Raw genomic sequence first — 17,882 nt, forward strand, 5'->3', positions numbered from 1 at the left:
CGCACGCTCTGCATTGCTCTCTCGCTCTCTCTCTCTCTCATTCAGCTCAGCTCAGCTCCAACAAATAACTGTTCCAATTATACACTTATTTTCACATAGCTATGAGAAGCGTTAAACATGGATGTGCGTGCAGTTGCCGTACTGTATTAAAGCTTTAATCAGGATAAAACTGTATATTAAAAGCTAACATAAGCAGTAGCATTTACAAATAACAGCATACCTAAAAGTATGAGACAACAACAACAAAAAACATAAGCCTACCATTAAAAGCCGTGCTTGCACAGGTTCTGCACGATCCTCTTCAATAATATCCTCTGCTTCTCAATCGGCTCAAACTGATAAGCGATATTAAGGACGCCGTTGTTTACAATACAACCAGAGCACATGCCGCTGAGGTGAGGGGCGGGATGTTTAGACACGCACTAGAGGTGGTTTAGCCAATCACAACACACTGGGCTAGCTAACCAATCAGAGTCCATTGCCTATTTCTGAGGGAGGGGCTTCATAAAAGAAGGACATGATCAGCGCGTTTCTCAGAGAAGGGACAGAGCTGTGTGGAATAAGGGTAAATTATGTGAAAAATAATGTTTTTAAAAAAAAAACAAAGCATTAACACATTTTAGACTGCACCCCATAAACACAATCAAGCCTAGAAAAAACCCAGTGAACCACCCCTTTAAAAAAAAATGTCTATCCAATGATTACCCCCATTTCGGCTCATTTGTAAACTTCCCAAAGCTGAAAGTGTTTTATTGGTGGAGTTTGTTGATTCCTCTCAGACAGTATTGAAATGCAAGTGCTTGTCGAACTCGAATTTTCAATACTGTGCTATAAGTCATCAGGTATTGAAATGCATCAGAGGTGTGAATGTGTTTACAAAGTCTTCTGAACATGCCTGCTGCCAGTTGCAAGTTTATTCCCTCAACAGCCCTTTTCTCAGCTGTGATCAGAGAAAAAAGAAACATCTACAACTAATTTACATGACAGCATTTGCATGTTTTACCAGTGTAGTCTATCATTCGCACAGAATTAACTTAAAAAGCACAGCTTAGATTTATTTTAAAGGTTAAAAACTAACAAAGCATGTGGTGTAAAACAACATGGTTCAGTTGACGTTTTTGCTTGTTCTAACTATTACAAACAACCTCAGACTGGGTTGGTGTCCAATATATCTATTATGAATCTGATGAATTATTTTGTCTGGCCTAGAACAGCACATGCCAAAAGAAGGTAGTGGAAAAAAAATCACACTTCATTAACACCAAATTAATTCCTATATAGTGACATGATTGTTATTTTTTCTTCCTTTTAGCATGTGCTCTTTCTCGTTTTGCATGCATTTTTTTATCATTTGCATGCAAGCTCCTTCTGTATAATACAAAATAATATAATAATATTTAAAAATTCAACGCTAACCTATAAATCAGGAAGGCTGATGTTGAGTAAAGTGAATTTCCTTTGAAGTGGATCACCTGGACCATGCGGTAAGCTCACAATTATCCATTTGGGAACAACCAATACAAAAGCGGTTTCAATGAAGAAGCGAACACAAAGATTAGTCCGTCATCATCCAAAAAAGTCAAGGGAGGCTTTGGCAATATGACAACCTACAGAACATTTCCTGCAACAAGGCCAAGATTGGGACACGCAGATCTCACGAATAGGAAGTTACACTCTGGCTTTCTCTTGAATTCGGAAGTAGCTAGATCTTTCTGAATATTCAAAGCTTTGGATACTGCATCTGTCTTACAGGGTATAATTATTCACGTGGTGGATTCCAAGTGCAACTTATGCTACAGTGAGGGCCAAATTAATTTGTCTAGCGTGAAGCATAGACATAGTTGTGTTTAAATTGGCTTTGTTATGTATTAGAATTGCACAACTTGGAAGAATACAGACAAAACGAATGAGCGATAGATTCCAACAGTTATTCCTGGGAGAGCTGGAGAGGTCTACATCACACATTTAACTTGTGAAAAACTGCTAAACCTTAAAGTGGGTCACACTTTGTATGTGCAGTAGTTAAGTGGACTGAGGAGTGATTTAACTAAACAACAAAGGATCATTAGTCAAACAGCTTAATGACAGGATAAAATGCATTAAAAAAATATAAATATGTCAGATCAAGGCATTCTGCACAAAACCAAGGCCTAAAAAAATAATAAAACCAGTGTGTCCCCAGTGCATCGGTGTAATGAAAGTTAGCAACACTGTGCAACTTCGGCGTCCCTGAAGCTTAATAAAGCAGGCAAAAAAGGTCAAGCACAGTTGTTCAAAGGCTTTACAAGGCCTTTTAAAGCTTCACTGTCCTGGAAGTAAAGCCCAGTGTACCACATTAGTGTCAGAACACCTCTGACACACCCAGCTTCCTCCCTGCTTCCGCTTTCATCTCTGACACAAACGTATAGATGGAGGGAGTCACAGCATCTGTGTCCTATTGCATTTGAATGTGATGGAGAGATCTAATTGGTTGATTGATATCTGATGGGCTTTTTGAGGCTAGTGTGTGAAGAGAAAAAACTCTATCAGTGTCTCTCACAATGGATTAAAAGGTTTCTCTGTAAACAAAAGTAAAGCAAAAACTAAGTGACCTATTTTTATTATGCATTACACAAATGTAAACAATTTTGTGACATTTTTGTACTTTATTTTTAAAATAATTTTACAAGTAGGTCATATTTTCCTTCTTTCACGTAATAATAATTTTCAATGTACGCTATTTTTGAAATTGTTTCTAATATTTATAATAATCTTACAATTTTAGTACTTTTTTGATGCCAATTTACAAATGTAAGCTTTAAGATCCAAAGTTTTTAAATAGCATATTTAGTAATTTAGTGGCATATTAAATGTGATAATATCAATATATAATGTAATATTTTTGAGTTATAGGATTTTTCCTAATTCAGCTGTCATAATTATTCAATATTGTTGTTTTTAAATCCCTTATAGAATAAAAATAGTTAAAACACAATTAAACCTTCGTAAACTCTATAAAGACAACTAGCTTTAGCTGTTGCAAATACATAGAATTACCCCATGCATGTGCTAAAGTTGAGTAGCAAAAATGGCCAAGACAAAAGAACTCTCACAAGATCTATATAGAAGTTATTTTATTACGCGCTTAAAAACAAAGGTTACTGAAGGGGTTTTTGCATTGCACTAGAAGAACCATTTTGGTTTCACTAAAGAAGCTATCAGTGAACAGTTCTTAAAATAACCATTTCTTTCTTAGTGTGATGAACATTTTAATCATCTAAATAACTTTTTTTCCTCTATAAAGAACCTTTTGTGCAATGGAAAGGTCCAATGGATGTTAAAGGTTCTGCATTAAACCATTGATGCTAATAGAGAATCTTTATTTTTAAGAGTGTCCATTAGAGAGTCTATGACAACAAGAACATTTCCCAAATACAAAAAGTTCCTAGAGACTCATTCGTGAGTTTAACATTTCTTTTACCACAGAAAACCCAGTCCTAGGAGTGTCAAAAAGCATAATTTCATCAAGGTTAATAAGACGTTTGATCAGCTGAGAAAAACACTCAATTTAATTGCCAAAGACTATATAAGAACACTAAACAAACACGGCCTTCATGCTCTACACCTCGCTGAACAGCACGATTGACCAAGAACATCATAAAGGCTAACCTAAATATGCTAAAATTAATTTGGATATACCTGAGGAGTTCTTGAAGTACATTTTAATGAGTAGTTAGACCAAATCATTGCCCATGGATCATTGGTATCTCTAGTGCAAAAATAAAGCAATGTTTATGACCGGAACACCACCATCACCACCACGGTCAAACTGGAAATCTTGACTCTTTGAAAGACGTCATGAATTCTTTGAAGTATCAGGCCATTTTGGTAGAGAATGTGATGCCTTCATTGCTCAGACTGAAGCTTGGTGATCATTGGACTCTTGCAGCAGGTCAATGATCCCAAGTATGCATCCAAATCTACCAAAGCCTTGTTTAGGGACTGGTCCTAGAATGATCTTAAGTGGCCTGCTCAGTCTTCAGATTTAAATCTTACTGAAAATCTTCTGTGGGATTTGAAGAAAGCGGTGGCAACTTGGAAACCAAAGATTATCAGTGATCTGGAAACTTTTGCATGTGAGGAATGGGCTCAGATTCCAGTAAAGAAGTAACAGAAGATTCTAAGAACTTTTGAGGCAACATTTTGAGGTTATAGAGTAAATTATTCTCTACAAAACTTGACATTTGTGGGTTAAATAATTGTGTCCACTCTCAGAAAAAGAGGTACAAAAACTGTCACTGCAGTATCTTTTCAAATGGTACTAATATATACCTTTAAGGTACTAAAATGCACCCTTTACAGGTAAATAATGTTCAAAGGTGTACCGTAGTGACAGCTTTTGTACATTACATGATGTATATGGAGTCAGTTAGAGATTTTATGTTTACATTTGAACTGAGTAACTCAACTTTGTATTCACAGAATCAATAGAATATATATATATATATATATATATGTATTAATAAAATGTATTATAGTTTACTGATGCCTTAGTTGAAGTGTTTCATTATTTTTTGTTTATAACAGCCTTCCATCCATTGATCCATCCAATCCAACACTTCAAACATTGGTTTCTCATGATCTTAAAAACCTTTTGAAAAAGAAAAAGTCTTATTAATATCAGGCTTGAAAAATATATTTGAAAAACAAAATTATTCAATATTTTGTTAAATATATCTATCTAGCCACATTTACTAATGTTTAGACAAATATAAATTATGCAAACATTATGGAATATAGATAAATGTCTATCTATCTATCTATCTATCTATCTATCTATCTATCTATCTATCTATCTATCTATCACCACAGCAATGGTCAATCCCAGGTTTCAAACCCCTGGTAGGTTGCTGTAGGGTCATGCTGTGTCGGATTCTGAAGGTGACAGAGAGGGTGTGTGGGGGAACCAAAGCCTTGATGTTGCTTTCAGGGTGTGCACACATTCCTAATTTGTCCCCCGTCACACGTCGACTGCATGGAACCGTTTAGAAGCCCACTGAAGTGCAGGACACGGTGTGTGTGATGTTGGATAGGTGTGTGGGTGGGAACAGGAGTGTGTGCGGGGGGGTGAGGAGCAATTGAAGGTCGGGGGGTGCATGTCGTGGTCGGTGGGTCTGAGAAGGTGATGCTGCCTCGGCAACCAAATTTGATAATTGCTCTGTCAGTGCAGTGCAAATCCTGGCCTGCGCATAGAACGCATTAGTGCAGCCCGCGACCAGGCTACGCAGCGTGACGCTAATGATGATATTTCCCCTCTTGCTCTACGTTCCCTGCCCAACGTCATAAACACTCGGTACGACTCCCTTGCCACTAGCTGCTAACATATGTTTTTATTTTCATGACTGCATCAATTTCCATGGCTCGGTGAACTCTACGCTCCTTAATTATTCCACAGTCGTTTTTGCAGAGTGGAGTTTAATAGATTTGAAAGAGCCGGACTGTCAGAGCTTGTCACAATAGAGTAGATGTTTCAAACCGGAGAGAGTAATTGGTTTGGGAACAGCAGGTTTCTTTGGCAGAGGCCAGACGGTGGTAGCGGCGAATCACATCTCGGGTTGCGATTTAAAGACATGGGGAAGGTGGGTTAAATGCAAAATGTACTTAATTGGACGCTGAAAGTAATTTGATTGCTGTAATTATGCCATGATGCCTTCAATCTTCACAATGAGGCAATAAAGAGTCGAAACGTCTGAATTGTTGATGGACAAAATTTGCGTTGTCAGTCAGAGAATTACTTGGCTCTGGATGTGGGCCAGATAACCTTGTTTACATCATCTATTTAATAAAATACAATGAAGTAGTGTCACCCCACCAGTCCCGAACAGAAGCCTTGTCCTCACAATGCTCAATTATATAAAAACAGTATCTCCGATTACAGTAAACACTACCTTTGCTTCCAGCTTGGGTCATCTAAGGGCACTTTACTGTTTTAAAACAGAGAAGCTTTGTTTGGGAAAGCAGACAATACTGGAGCGAGCCATATTCGTCGGTTTGAATTCACGCAGTCTCAGGTGTATTCTCTTACACCATCTCACCCCGTGTATAAACGCACACACATATACACACTCAGATTAGCAGACTTTTCTGAGAAGTGTGCTGGAGGTGTACTGTGTGTGTCCCTCCAGCTAGCTGAAACCAGCTTGAACTCAATGGACTAGTCTAGTCCCCCCTCCCGGACACTTTATGGGCTGGTCTGATCCATTCCCCTGTCTAACACCTCCTTAGAGCCTGCGTTTCCTTTGTTCTGTCAATACACAAACAACCATTCACATATGGCCACTCTGTAATCAGTGAAATACTAGCCTCTGGGCTTTCAGCAACAGAGAGAGAGAGAGAGAGAGAGAGAGAGAGAGAGAGAGAGAGAGAAACCATCCATGACCAATCAACTCTTAAAATACCTGTCTGGCTTTTGGTTGCAGATGTTTTCTGAGAAGGACACGGATGAAAAGATCACCTTCCTAAGAGATTCACATTTTTAAGGGAATAGTTAATGTCATAATTTACTTGCTAATAGTATTGTATATATAATAGTAATATTATATTACTATTACTATTATATAATAGTAATGTCAGAAGCATAGAGATGCATGAAGTCACTTTTAAAGCAAGCAGCTTTCTGTTGGTCAGCATGGCGAATTCGCATGAGCAACTTGAACATCTGAGTGGGGAACTTTTTCACATTCATGCAAAACTCCCAATTGCACAAATTACTCTTGAAATGACTGGATTTTGTCTGCAAAATTTCACAGAGGAAAGGTAAATGTTACCACACTTCAATGTAGTTTTTCACCAGGAATTATGCTGTTAAACAATTATTTAAACATAAGTTAATATAATGTGGGCTGATGGCAACAGCTCAGAGTCTACCTCTAAAGGTTTTTAAGATACTCTTAAAAATCTATTCCTTTGTGGAGAAAATTAATGGGATTTTTACTTCTAAAACGCAACTGTTGGACTCTATAACCTGTGAAGTGGACCAGACTTTATGTTGAGCCAAAAGTCAGGCTGCGTGAGATTAGATGATGAAGCCTAAAGATGCTACAGAAATGCTGCTGCGATTAAATTTAAGCATCTACTTCAACTGAAGTTAATTTTAACAGTCTATATAATGGTTTATCGGGTGAAAAGTGTGCTGAAGGGGAAGGCCTTGACGGTAAGTACACCATTACAAACAACCACCTTTCTCTCTCCAAAGCAGCGAGACTTAATGTGGTAATTAGGGATCACAGTCTCCTCTGGGTTCATTTGACAGCAACGTTACTTCAGGAACACATTTACAGATTTGACTATATAACACTTTTTTTTTGGCTTGATTTCTAGTAAAGAGTACTGCATTTATTTATTAGGTTTTTTTTTATTAAGAGGTACAGTGGAAATTTAGTAGAAAAGACAGGGTGAGCGAGGTCATGAAATGACATGTCAGAACGCGTGCTAATCGCTAAGCTCCAACAACAGCTTTGCATTTAGTAAATAGTGTAGTAAATTAAGCTCAAATTCTCTTCCTCAACAAAAGGTGATCCATACCAGGTGTTTATGTATGACCTCATCAAGCCTACAATGATTTGTATTTCTGCGGTCTTCTCATTTCACTGCTCATATGGTAAGTCTCAGGTTGTCGGGATCAACCTGGCCAAGTTGTAACGATAGATAGAGGCCATCGCATCGTAACAAAAAGCCTGCAAATCACATGGCCTGTCACGCACCATTTAGCAGCAAATGGGTTCACTTCATCTCGATAAGAGTCTCCAGAACTCGCCAGAAGGAAAAAAAACCAAACCTCATCCCATCATTCTCAGGGAGCTACAGGTGCCCCATGTGACCCTGGGCTGAACGTGTTTGAAGTGCAGAACCGCAAAAAACCACAGGGACCACAATCTGCACAAATATCGCTCACTTTATTTCACTCAGGAGATGCTTAGGAGTGACAAATGGCCCTTTTTAGCTTCACCGTCTCAAAAGCTAGCTAATGTATCAGGAAAACGCTAAAACAAAATTGTTTGCAGTAATGAAGGATGAATTTCAAAAGCTAAAGAGGTCTTTGTAGGTAAATATATGGCCTTTTTGTCCTGCAGTGAATGAAGCAAAATAACTCTCTAAATCACAGATAGGCAGTTAGAACAACAATAGTCTAGTACTTCCACACAGAAACAGCTACCACAACCTCTGGGTAACATGACTAAGAAAGTCATCTGGTTAAACATTTAGGTTTAGTTCCTTTCACAGAAAATTAGCTTTAACAAGGGAAAACATTTCTGTGCTCAACATTTTTTCCCCCTGCTTGTCCCATTGGGTCAGTTCAACCTAAATTGTCACTTTTTTAACAATATAATTTGTGTGTCTTAAAAACATCTATTTATAATTTTTATGGAATATACATTTGTTTTCATGAATGAATAAATAAATAAATAAATAAATAAACAATAATTATATTTAATAAATATATTATCAATAACAAACAAAAAAACTAATTATTATTATTATTAATTAACATTATAATAAATACTGTAAGTATATATATATATATATATATATATATATATATATATATATATATATACACACACAAGTTAACTACGTTTGCAATAAGAGTCAATAGCTAATTTTTTATTAGAACTGTAACGTCCTATAATGTAACTTATGAACTCATAAACTTTCGTTGAACAACAAGAAAAAAAGGACAAACAGGAGAACATTACTGATTTGTTTGATGCTTCCACACTGAAAAAAAACAACAAAAGAAAAATCATTCAAAGTCACAAATCATTCAAAACATGTTAGCCAGCTGATAAGTGATAAGTGACAAGTGACGTATTAAAATCACCAGAATTATCAACAACAATATTCAAAATATGGAGAGAAAAAATTGTTTGAGTTTGCAAAGCATAAAAAAAGAAGCTTAAGATGTAGTTTAGAATCAGTACAGAACAAATGTTCTTTATGGTTCCATAAAGACCATTTAACATCCAGGGAATCTTTTCATTCCATAAAAGGTTCTTTAGAGTGGAAAAGGGCTCTTTAGATCATTTAAATGTTCTTCACAGTAAGAAAAATTGTTCTTTTAAGAATTGTTCATTGAAAGCTTCTTTAGGGAACCCAAAATGGTCCTTCTATGGCATCACTGCAAAAACTCCTTCATTTTTAAGAGTATAGGGTGATGCTGGTTCTGTCAAAGGGCCTGAAACAATTTCACACCTGCCCTGGGCCATCAAGCCACCCTTTTTGTTGAGCCCTGCGTTTGGATTGGCCATTAGGAGATCAAGATTGAGGAACAGTCCTTTGGCTGTTAACAAAGACCCATGATTCATAAAGTTTTACAAGAGTAACCACCGAGAAACCACAAACTAACCACACAGCAGCTTCTAAGAAACCACTGACAAGCTATTAAAACCTGAAATGAAATCCTTTCCAAACTGGCCCTTGTCTCTAATGCCTCTCAGTGCTCAGAGCCGAGGGTTTTTGTGGGTAGAGGAATGCAACTCACACCTCTGCCATAGCCAGCCGAGAAGGTAATGCACTCACATGTTGGCACATGTTAAGGGAAGCGCACCTTGTCTCTTATTAATAAAGCTTGGCCTTCTCTCTCAAAACTGGCAGCTCGGTCTTTACCACTTCATGAATCACGCGGCGCATATCGCAACCGTCCTACACACACCCTTAAGACGTGAAGATGTAAAGAGGAACTTTTAATAAACACATCTCTAAAAGCATGCTTATATTACGCAAACTTTTACAAATAAACACATCAAAGAGCGAATGCACTGCTTTGAGAGCGATAGAAGCAGTTTAGGTGTCCTTCTAACAGATTAGAACAGGATAGAATGTCAAAGCTCAGCGCAGTATAAAAAACTGAAATCTGACAATGACAATGATGGCTTCCTCTCTGTCTAATCTAAACATACCAGCATGATCACTTATTTTCCCCTCGGGCCATCGTATTGTTCCACTTCCATTCCGAAAGCTCTCCACAAATAGTTCAAATGCTTCTTTGCTTTTTTTGGGCTGTATCTAGACAGTGTGTTAACATGTCGTTTTTGATGTACCTGACATCTTACAGTGAAACACACACAGAGCAGCTCTGAAAGAAAAGAGAAACAACATGTAACCGAACGCTTAGACATGTTGGCAATAATATTCACACAAATAGACATGCAAATACACTAAAATGAGAGAAAACATAAGGCTACAGTGAGCATAGAAGACTTATTTCAGAATAATTTCAAAATGTAATTATACACAGCACAATAGAAATATTACTAGAATGAGTGCTTACCCCCTTTGAGTGACGGACTGAATCCAACTTTGTTTAGTTGCTGGGAAATCGAGGCCATGTTTGTGCCGACCCTGCTTCAGTGCAGATTCCAGTGTGATATTGCAGAATAATTAGGCCCTCCATCTCATACTTCAGGCATTCTTTTTTTCCATCGATGGGGAAAGGATTATGCAATGTGTTCCTCCAGAGGCCCATGCTACCTGAGAGAAAGTTCACGCCAGCACAGGCGTAGTCGGAGACTGTGGGAAAGTGAACAGTTCCACAAGCTCGCAATGTTAATGAAACAGTTAAGAGCTTAGTTTGCTTCTAATGAACCAATGGAACAGATGGAACATATGTTGCGGAGATGATAAATTAGGTTAGACTTTTCTGGTCAGCAAAAAAGAATTAACTGTAAAATGTTGTACGGTATTGTTGCACTGCGTTTGTCCCCAAAAACCTTGTAAAAATGAAAAGCTGCCATTAATCAAGATGTCTAAAATCTTGAAAGAGTGTGAGAGAGAGAGAGAGAGAAAAAAAAATAGTTCAAAAAGTACAAAAAGTTTTAGTTCACTTCAAGTTTTAGTGGTTTTCTACCGGTGGGTTGCAAAATCAAAAATCGCAAATCTATTCTGATTTGGCTGTGGAAAAAAATATTCTTAAATCCTTATAAATATGCAAAAGGGACTTTTGTTTGTTACGTAAAGGTTCAATTCAATTGATTTTTAGAGCAAACTCGTCTGCCACTTGGTTGAATCTAGTCAAATTTGACAGTTGTATGACATTCCCTCATCCTCAAAAACCAGAACAAAACTACCCGGAATAAAAGAAAATCAAATCCAGACTACATTTAATATGGTTTCATGGGTAAATCGCACAGTGTTTACATCATGAGTTTTGCAATGCAGTTATTCACTTAAAATCTTGACCTCTGCTGTATCTTTATTATATGCATTTGGCAGACGCTTTTATCCAAAGCAACATACATTGCACTGAAAGTATAATTTTTTACTTTTCAGACTTTGGGTTTGATTTGGTACTTTTAATGCCATGCTCTTCTCTTTGAGTTACAGGAATGGTGCAGGAATATCTTATTTGCAGTGCCACTTATTAAACTTGCACCAACACAATAAGTCATATGACACTCAAGTAACAATGGTGTTCGGCTTTAGTGACATCAAACGTGGCATGACCTGTGAGCGGAAGAGTATCAGTGAAACACAACAATTTTTGGTCTGTTCCTCACACAATGGGAGCGCAGATGATTTGGCATATAGACTAATGCCTGACCAATGTGCTGATGAATACTGGTGAGCAAGTCCAACCCAATCACTCACTATCACAGGTCTGACGACCCAAATGAGACTGCCAAGCTCATGACAGCTGAAATTGAAGCTACGTCAAACATTTAATCAGCCTTGATCCAACCAGTTTTTGCCCCTAGGGTTCCTGGATAGACATGCCAAGTTGTCATTCCTTCATTCTCCCAGTCAACGTTTACAAATCTGTCTCCTCTGCACTTCAGCAGTCTGTTTTATAACCATGAGCATGAATGCTGTAGGTTTTTTTTTTTTTTACCTGGCCCAGGTATACAGACAGGTTCAGCGCTGCATCTTTCAATATAGAGCACTGGAAAGACTCACTTACTGTGAGATTTGGCCTCTGTTCCAAAACCTAGTAGTACCTTTTAAGGGAGCATCCTAACTCAATTGGAACACACTACATAGGCAGCAACTTGCATTATAAAAATAACCCTCCTGATGCAAAATGTATTGTTTGTGTTGAATGTTACAAAGCTAAAAAAAAATTTAAACAAATAATTAAAAAACAGTATTCTAATAAGCACAAAATTACACAATATGTTTATGTATATAATCCCAAAATATTGGGTAATACAGTCAGTTTCTAACTAGACTGAAAGATTTAGAATTGAATTTCATTTGATTTGGCTGGGCTTGGCACTGTGCATTATCTATATACATGCAATTTGACCAAAAGAAAGTATTTTAGAAGATAGGACATTTGTACTGCATGACCGTAGCATCTGAAGAACGTCTACACTCAAATTACTTAGATTTATGTATAGCACATAAATTGTCCATCTATTTGGGTTACAGAGTTTTAACATAAACAAATAAACATTGTGATGCATATTTACCAGTCATACATAAATGAAACGGGTAAGAAACAGGAAATATTTGCCCAAAATCATGGTTTATTTGTACAGGGGGAAAAAAAATTAAAAATCATGGTTTATCATCATTTATATACATATTTAAGTTTATTTAAATACTCATTTTCAAAATGCATAAATATGTTCAAAGAATAAATTGTATTCACTTATATATATATATATATATATATATTTTTTTTATGGCTAGCTGCGGAACCAGCAATATTCAATTAGTTAAAATGTATGGGACCTGAAACAAATTTGATTTATTAGTGATAATTATATAAACCTGGTTATTGTGTATTTAAAACACATCTTAGTTTATTAGAACTACTGCAAAATTCTTACCTGGTAAGCCACACACAAATCTTATTTCTGACTAAAAATGCATCACATTAGGTTTACGTCAGGCAATGTGGTGTTGAACTCCCATAAAGGCACTGGAGACAGAAGTTCAAGACATAATTAATCCACAAACAGCGATCCAAGAAGTCACCGGAAAAAAAACAATTCAGCACAGCTAAACACCACTAAACTCAACTAACACCTGCCATGGTAGAACTGAAACTGCAGGATGAAATATAACTCACAAACAAGAGTAAACAGATGAGGAACACCTCAACAGAGTACTAAATCAATGAGTAACCAAGGAAACAAATAGGCAGGGAACAGAGGAGAACAAAACCAATTAACTAACAGCAACACCTAGAACCGGAAAGCTAAATCAAACAGAATACAAACATGAATGAAACAAACTCAGAATATGACAGTTTATATTAAAACTGTGTAATCTAAATGGATGGAAGATTTATTAAATTTAGACCCCTTTTATGTATGTGTGATATGTGATGCCTACAAAAGCAGCTTGCTAGGTTTTGGAAGGGATGGTAGCCCTTTAAAGAAGGGACTAAATTGGTTCCACTGCACCTGCAGCCATAAAAGAAAATAGTATGTGAAAGTATGCTGTATGCATCCATAAACATTTCAAACAGCAGCACACTACATTGATTTCACATGACTCATTATGCTGCATGCTTAATTCAGTTATCATCTGGGAAGTTAATACTGTTATTTTGTGATTTTCAATCCAATTTAGTGCAAAAATGTCCTAATTTTTGGAAGTCTGATCAAATAATGAGTCAAGAAGGAGATGTTAAAATGACGGATGACATTGCTTCCAGTTCATTTGTCACAATGGATGGAAGGTCAAGTTGAGCGTGTTTCTTTGTGATAGTTTTCTCACACAGCTCTGCTTGTATCTTGCACATCAGGGTATTACATGCATACATAAAAGCTGCATGATGTCCAGAGTTCTCATACCGTTTTCTTTCAGTCAGTATGTCTAGAAAATCGTAATTCTACACCTGTTTTCCTTACCTTTATGCAGGTGCATCAAGCACAAATTTTATTACAAGGCGGCACTAGTAGTAGTCAAGGGCTAAATAAGAAAAGACGAAACCAAAGAACAAATAATAATTCTTTCCATAAGACTCAGATGCATTAAACTAAAGATATAATTTAAAGGACAACAGTTCAAATCCCAATCTAATGCAGAATTATTGAATGACGCAAAACTGCTACTGAATTGAACCAGTGATCATGCATTTTAATTTTATGTAAAAGAGTTATGATTTTTATTTTATTTTTTTTAATGAGAAATCATATGAGTTTCAAATGACTAGTTCGGGGCGGTTTCTGAAAACCCACTTATAAACATGCACCTGAAAGGATACAAATATTTTTAAGGGAATTTGCATTTTAAGTCCACTGTGTTTAAAAAAGAAATCTTGGATAGGTCTACACTGGAACAAGGGGAGTATTATTTACTTGGAAAAAAAGCTAGGAAACACTTGATTCACTAATAATTACAAACAGCAAATTAACATGACTTTTTTTTTTCACTCCCAATAATCCATATTTACAGAATAGTCTAAGATCATGCAAGGAAAAGGGTCTGATAGCTTCTTTGATTCCAGTTCTAGTGAACAGAGATGTTAAAGAGCTGACGTTTGCACAGTTAAGCACTAATGTGCAACACGCAGGACAGCTGCATCTGTCCCATTATTAAATGGGATCAAAACGGTTTCTGTTCCCAACATGATCTTGCTGACACTGTTGTTTGCGCAGTCATGACTGGACACTTCAGTCAGGCAGTTGAATCAGATAAATATTTCATAATTCCTACAAACTGCTGATTGGAATAGCTTCAGGTGGAATTTCTGTATGTTGTCCTTCATCCCCGTTTCTGCCTGGAGTGTGCGCTGATCTGGAATTCCTCACACTTGGGAAAGAGGGGGAATTCCACACAATAATACTTCAAGGCTTGCCCCCACACATACACCCTGTCTGCTGAGCTCACTTCCTGCTGTAGACTCAGACAACAGGAAGTAGGTATAATGAAGGGGCGTAATCCAGGTGAGAGGCTGATTAATTGCCCCTTACAGTATAGAGGGAAGGAATGTTCCATAAATCAAAATATACATCAAAAACCATTATCGCCACCATGTGGTGAATGCATGAAGAATATTTTCCAAACTAAACTAGCAAAGCAAAAGAATATTCATGGAAAGATAAATCAAAATGGTCTACAATGACAATAAGAATCACACAAGTATAAAAATACAGTTTGTTCTTACAAGTACCTTGCTTTTGGAGTTTGTGATGGATCTCTACATTTGAGATTCATCTGCTGATGGATGTACCTTTCTTTTCCCCTAAACATTACTCTCTTCAAAAAGCATAAGAAAAAAGTGTGAGCTGCAAAACAAGCAAGTGGTATGTATAATTCACAAAGTTGTATTTTATGGCAATAAAAAGCAAACGTTTGCAGAGTCCATTCCAGAGTCATCATCATATTGGCCATGGACTGGACCAGGTTCCAGAGTTTAGGAAACATGCTGATCAACATGTGATACGTTTTCCCACAAATTGCTTCAGACATTCAGGAAAAAAGAGGCAAGTGTAAAAAGAAAATGCAACAGTACGTTTCAGCTGACACTTTTATGCTTTCTTTTTCAGACAATGAAAGAACGGAATCAGGAGAACACCTCAGGAGGAGAAATGGGATGGAGACTTTCTGGAGCAGGAGAAAGGACTGCTGAGGTCGAACAGAAGACATCTAAACAGTAAACCGTTTAGTCAGTTTTTGAGTGTTACAAGAATGTAGAGCATCATCTAACATTTACTTCATCAGAGCTGCTTTTGATTCAACGTTCAGATGTAGGTGTAAAAAATCTATTAAATCATTAAATCAATCAATTCACACCTATGTTATTTGTAAATGAAACGACTACTGATGGTCAGCTAAAATCAAGACGCTGCATAGTACAACTGTGCAATGCAACGTACATATGTATGGGGCATTGCACTGAACATTTTATTTTTTAAGAGTGTAGTCTAGCCAGACGTCTTGTTCTGAAAACTTTACGTGGTAAGAACATAATCTCGTCTCCGGCCTTTGATGTTAGCAGTCACAACAACACCTTACTGGTGCATTTGGTTACCTTCATCCAAAGACCATGGTTAAAGGTATAGGCAACTTCATATTGTTATAATTCACAGACAAAAAGTTGTTATACAGTATTTATTTCACAGATTAACTAAAACCGGATTCCCTCCATTTCCATTCAAGAAAGTCAATCTAACAATGCAAGTGAGCAGAATGATGCGACAAAATTGAACTGCTCCCAATGTAATCAACATCAACAAACAAACAGCACTGTGTGACTGCATTATAAACCATTTTGTTGATCATAATGGAACAATACAGTTGTGTTGCAATGCACTGCTTGTTTGCAGCATATACAATGTGTGAAAAAAAAATCACGCTTGTACCAATTTCACAGGGCAACACAACATGTCAAACTAATTAAAACAGATCAAAGACAGATTCTTCTGCTTTCAAAAAACACCTACATATATTTCAGAGTTTTAACTATTAGTACTAGCAAATTAAAATGGCTTAGTGAAAAAACAATAAAAACAAAAGCTGGATTTTAAGGCATCAAATCAACTTTTTTTATCAATCATATTTAATGTCCTAAACAATCAAGGTATTATATTCTGGCCTTAATTGTATTAACTGATAATTAATTGTATTATAATTGATAATTGTTTAAATGTTGAAGGCCATGGGAATTGCTGCAAGGCAGAAACCTGAGGGCTGCACGGAATACTGTGAACTGGACGGAATCTTCAATCAGACGGAACACTCAGATTGTGACTGAATCTTTAGCATTACTACACTTCAGCTGCCATCTTCACACGAAGAAATGAAGAGGATGATTTACAGTGATTATGGTTTGAAAAAATATATACAAGAAGCAAACTGGTCTTGGGCTGGTAGTGCAAAAAAACTATTTTGCTCAAGATAACTTTCAAGTGTTGTTGTTTTTTCTTTTATTTTTTAAATGGCCTTAAAAAAAAAAAAAAAAAAAAAAAAAAAAAAAACTAAAATTGTTATAAACCCGCACCAACCAATATTGGTTTTCTATTTTCTATTTAAGAGTGAAGCTCACAAAAACACCCAGGATCAAATTTTACCCAAAAAGCAAAGAAAACTAAACAAAGGAAATTATATTTTGCATTTAAAAAAGGCTATTTTAATGACCATGAACATTTTTGCAAATTCTCATTACAATAATGTGCCAGAATGAGTTACTAAAGTATTTTCCCCCCACGTTATTTTTAATGGCGATTCATATTATTATAAAATAGTACAATTTAACTTATTTTATCATGTACGTTTTTATTAAATCACCATAAATTATCATATCTACCACAAATCATTCCATGATGCATAAACACTTTTTTGCTAAAACACAATTTTTTTCCCCATATTTCTTTTTTACTTTTTTTTTTTTTTGCATTATGATAATGAGAATTGGGGGAAATGTGCTTAATTCTTATGAAAAAAAGCCATAATGCAAAACATTTGTTTAGTCCAAAATAGGCTTAATTTTCTACACGCAAAATATAATTTATTTTGAGGTAAAATATGACCCGCACAAGTTCTTGATAAGATTTAGTGAGATTCACCCTTAGTTCTCTATTAAAATTATAACTGTCTTAGCAAAACATCCCATTAAATGTTCTTTTAAGAAACCACTGCGGACTTGACAAAAAAAATCCAAAATTAAAAGAAATATATATAAAAAAACATGAAGCATGATATCTCTGCCATTGCTGAGGCTCCTTCTGCTCTATCCATCTTTAAAGTGAGAGAAGAGCAGGCAGATCGCGTTAAGACGGGAAGAGGCCAGATCGTACAGCCGAAGTGCTGTTACTGGCTCACCCCAGACTTCTGCTGCACCGGGACGGGAAGGGGAGCGCAGAGCAGCCATTACTTTTTTAGTGACTGTAAAAAGTTCCAAAGGTCTTTGATCACCTGCAAGAAAACAAATGGGGGGGGGGGGGGGGAGG

General features: G+C 36.5%; 1 pseudogene; it reads right to left on the bottom strand.

The window, feature by feature from the left end:
- Positions 1–17,327: 17,327 nt before the first annotated feature.
- The window catches only part of LOC107559253 (nucleophosmin-like), a 25,764-nt pseudogene continuing 25,209 nt past the window's right edge, over positions 17,328–17,882 (bottom strand).

Source organism: Sinocyclocheilus grahami, unplaced genomic scaffold, assembly GCF_001515645.1.
Source record: "Sinocyclocheilus grahami isolate Dianchi unplaced genomic scaffold, SAMN03320097.WGS_v1.1 scaffold680.1, whole genome shotgun sequence".
NCBI classification, from domain to species: Eukaryota; Metazoa; Chordata; class Actinopteri; order Cypriniformes; family Cyprinidae; genus Sinocyclocheilus; species Sinocyclocheilus grahami.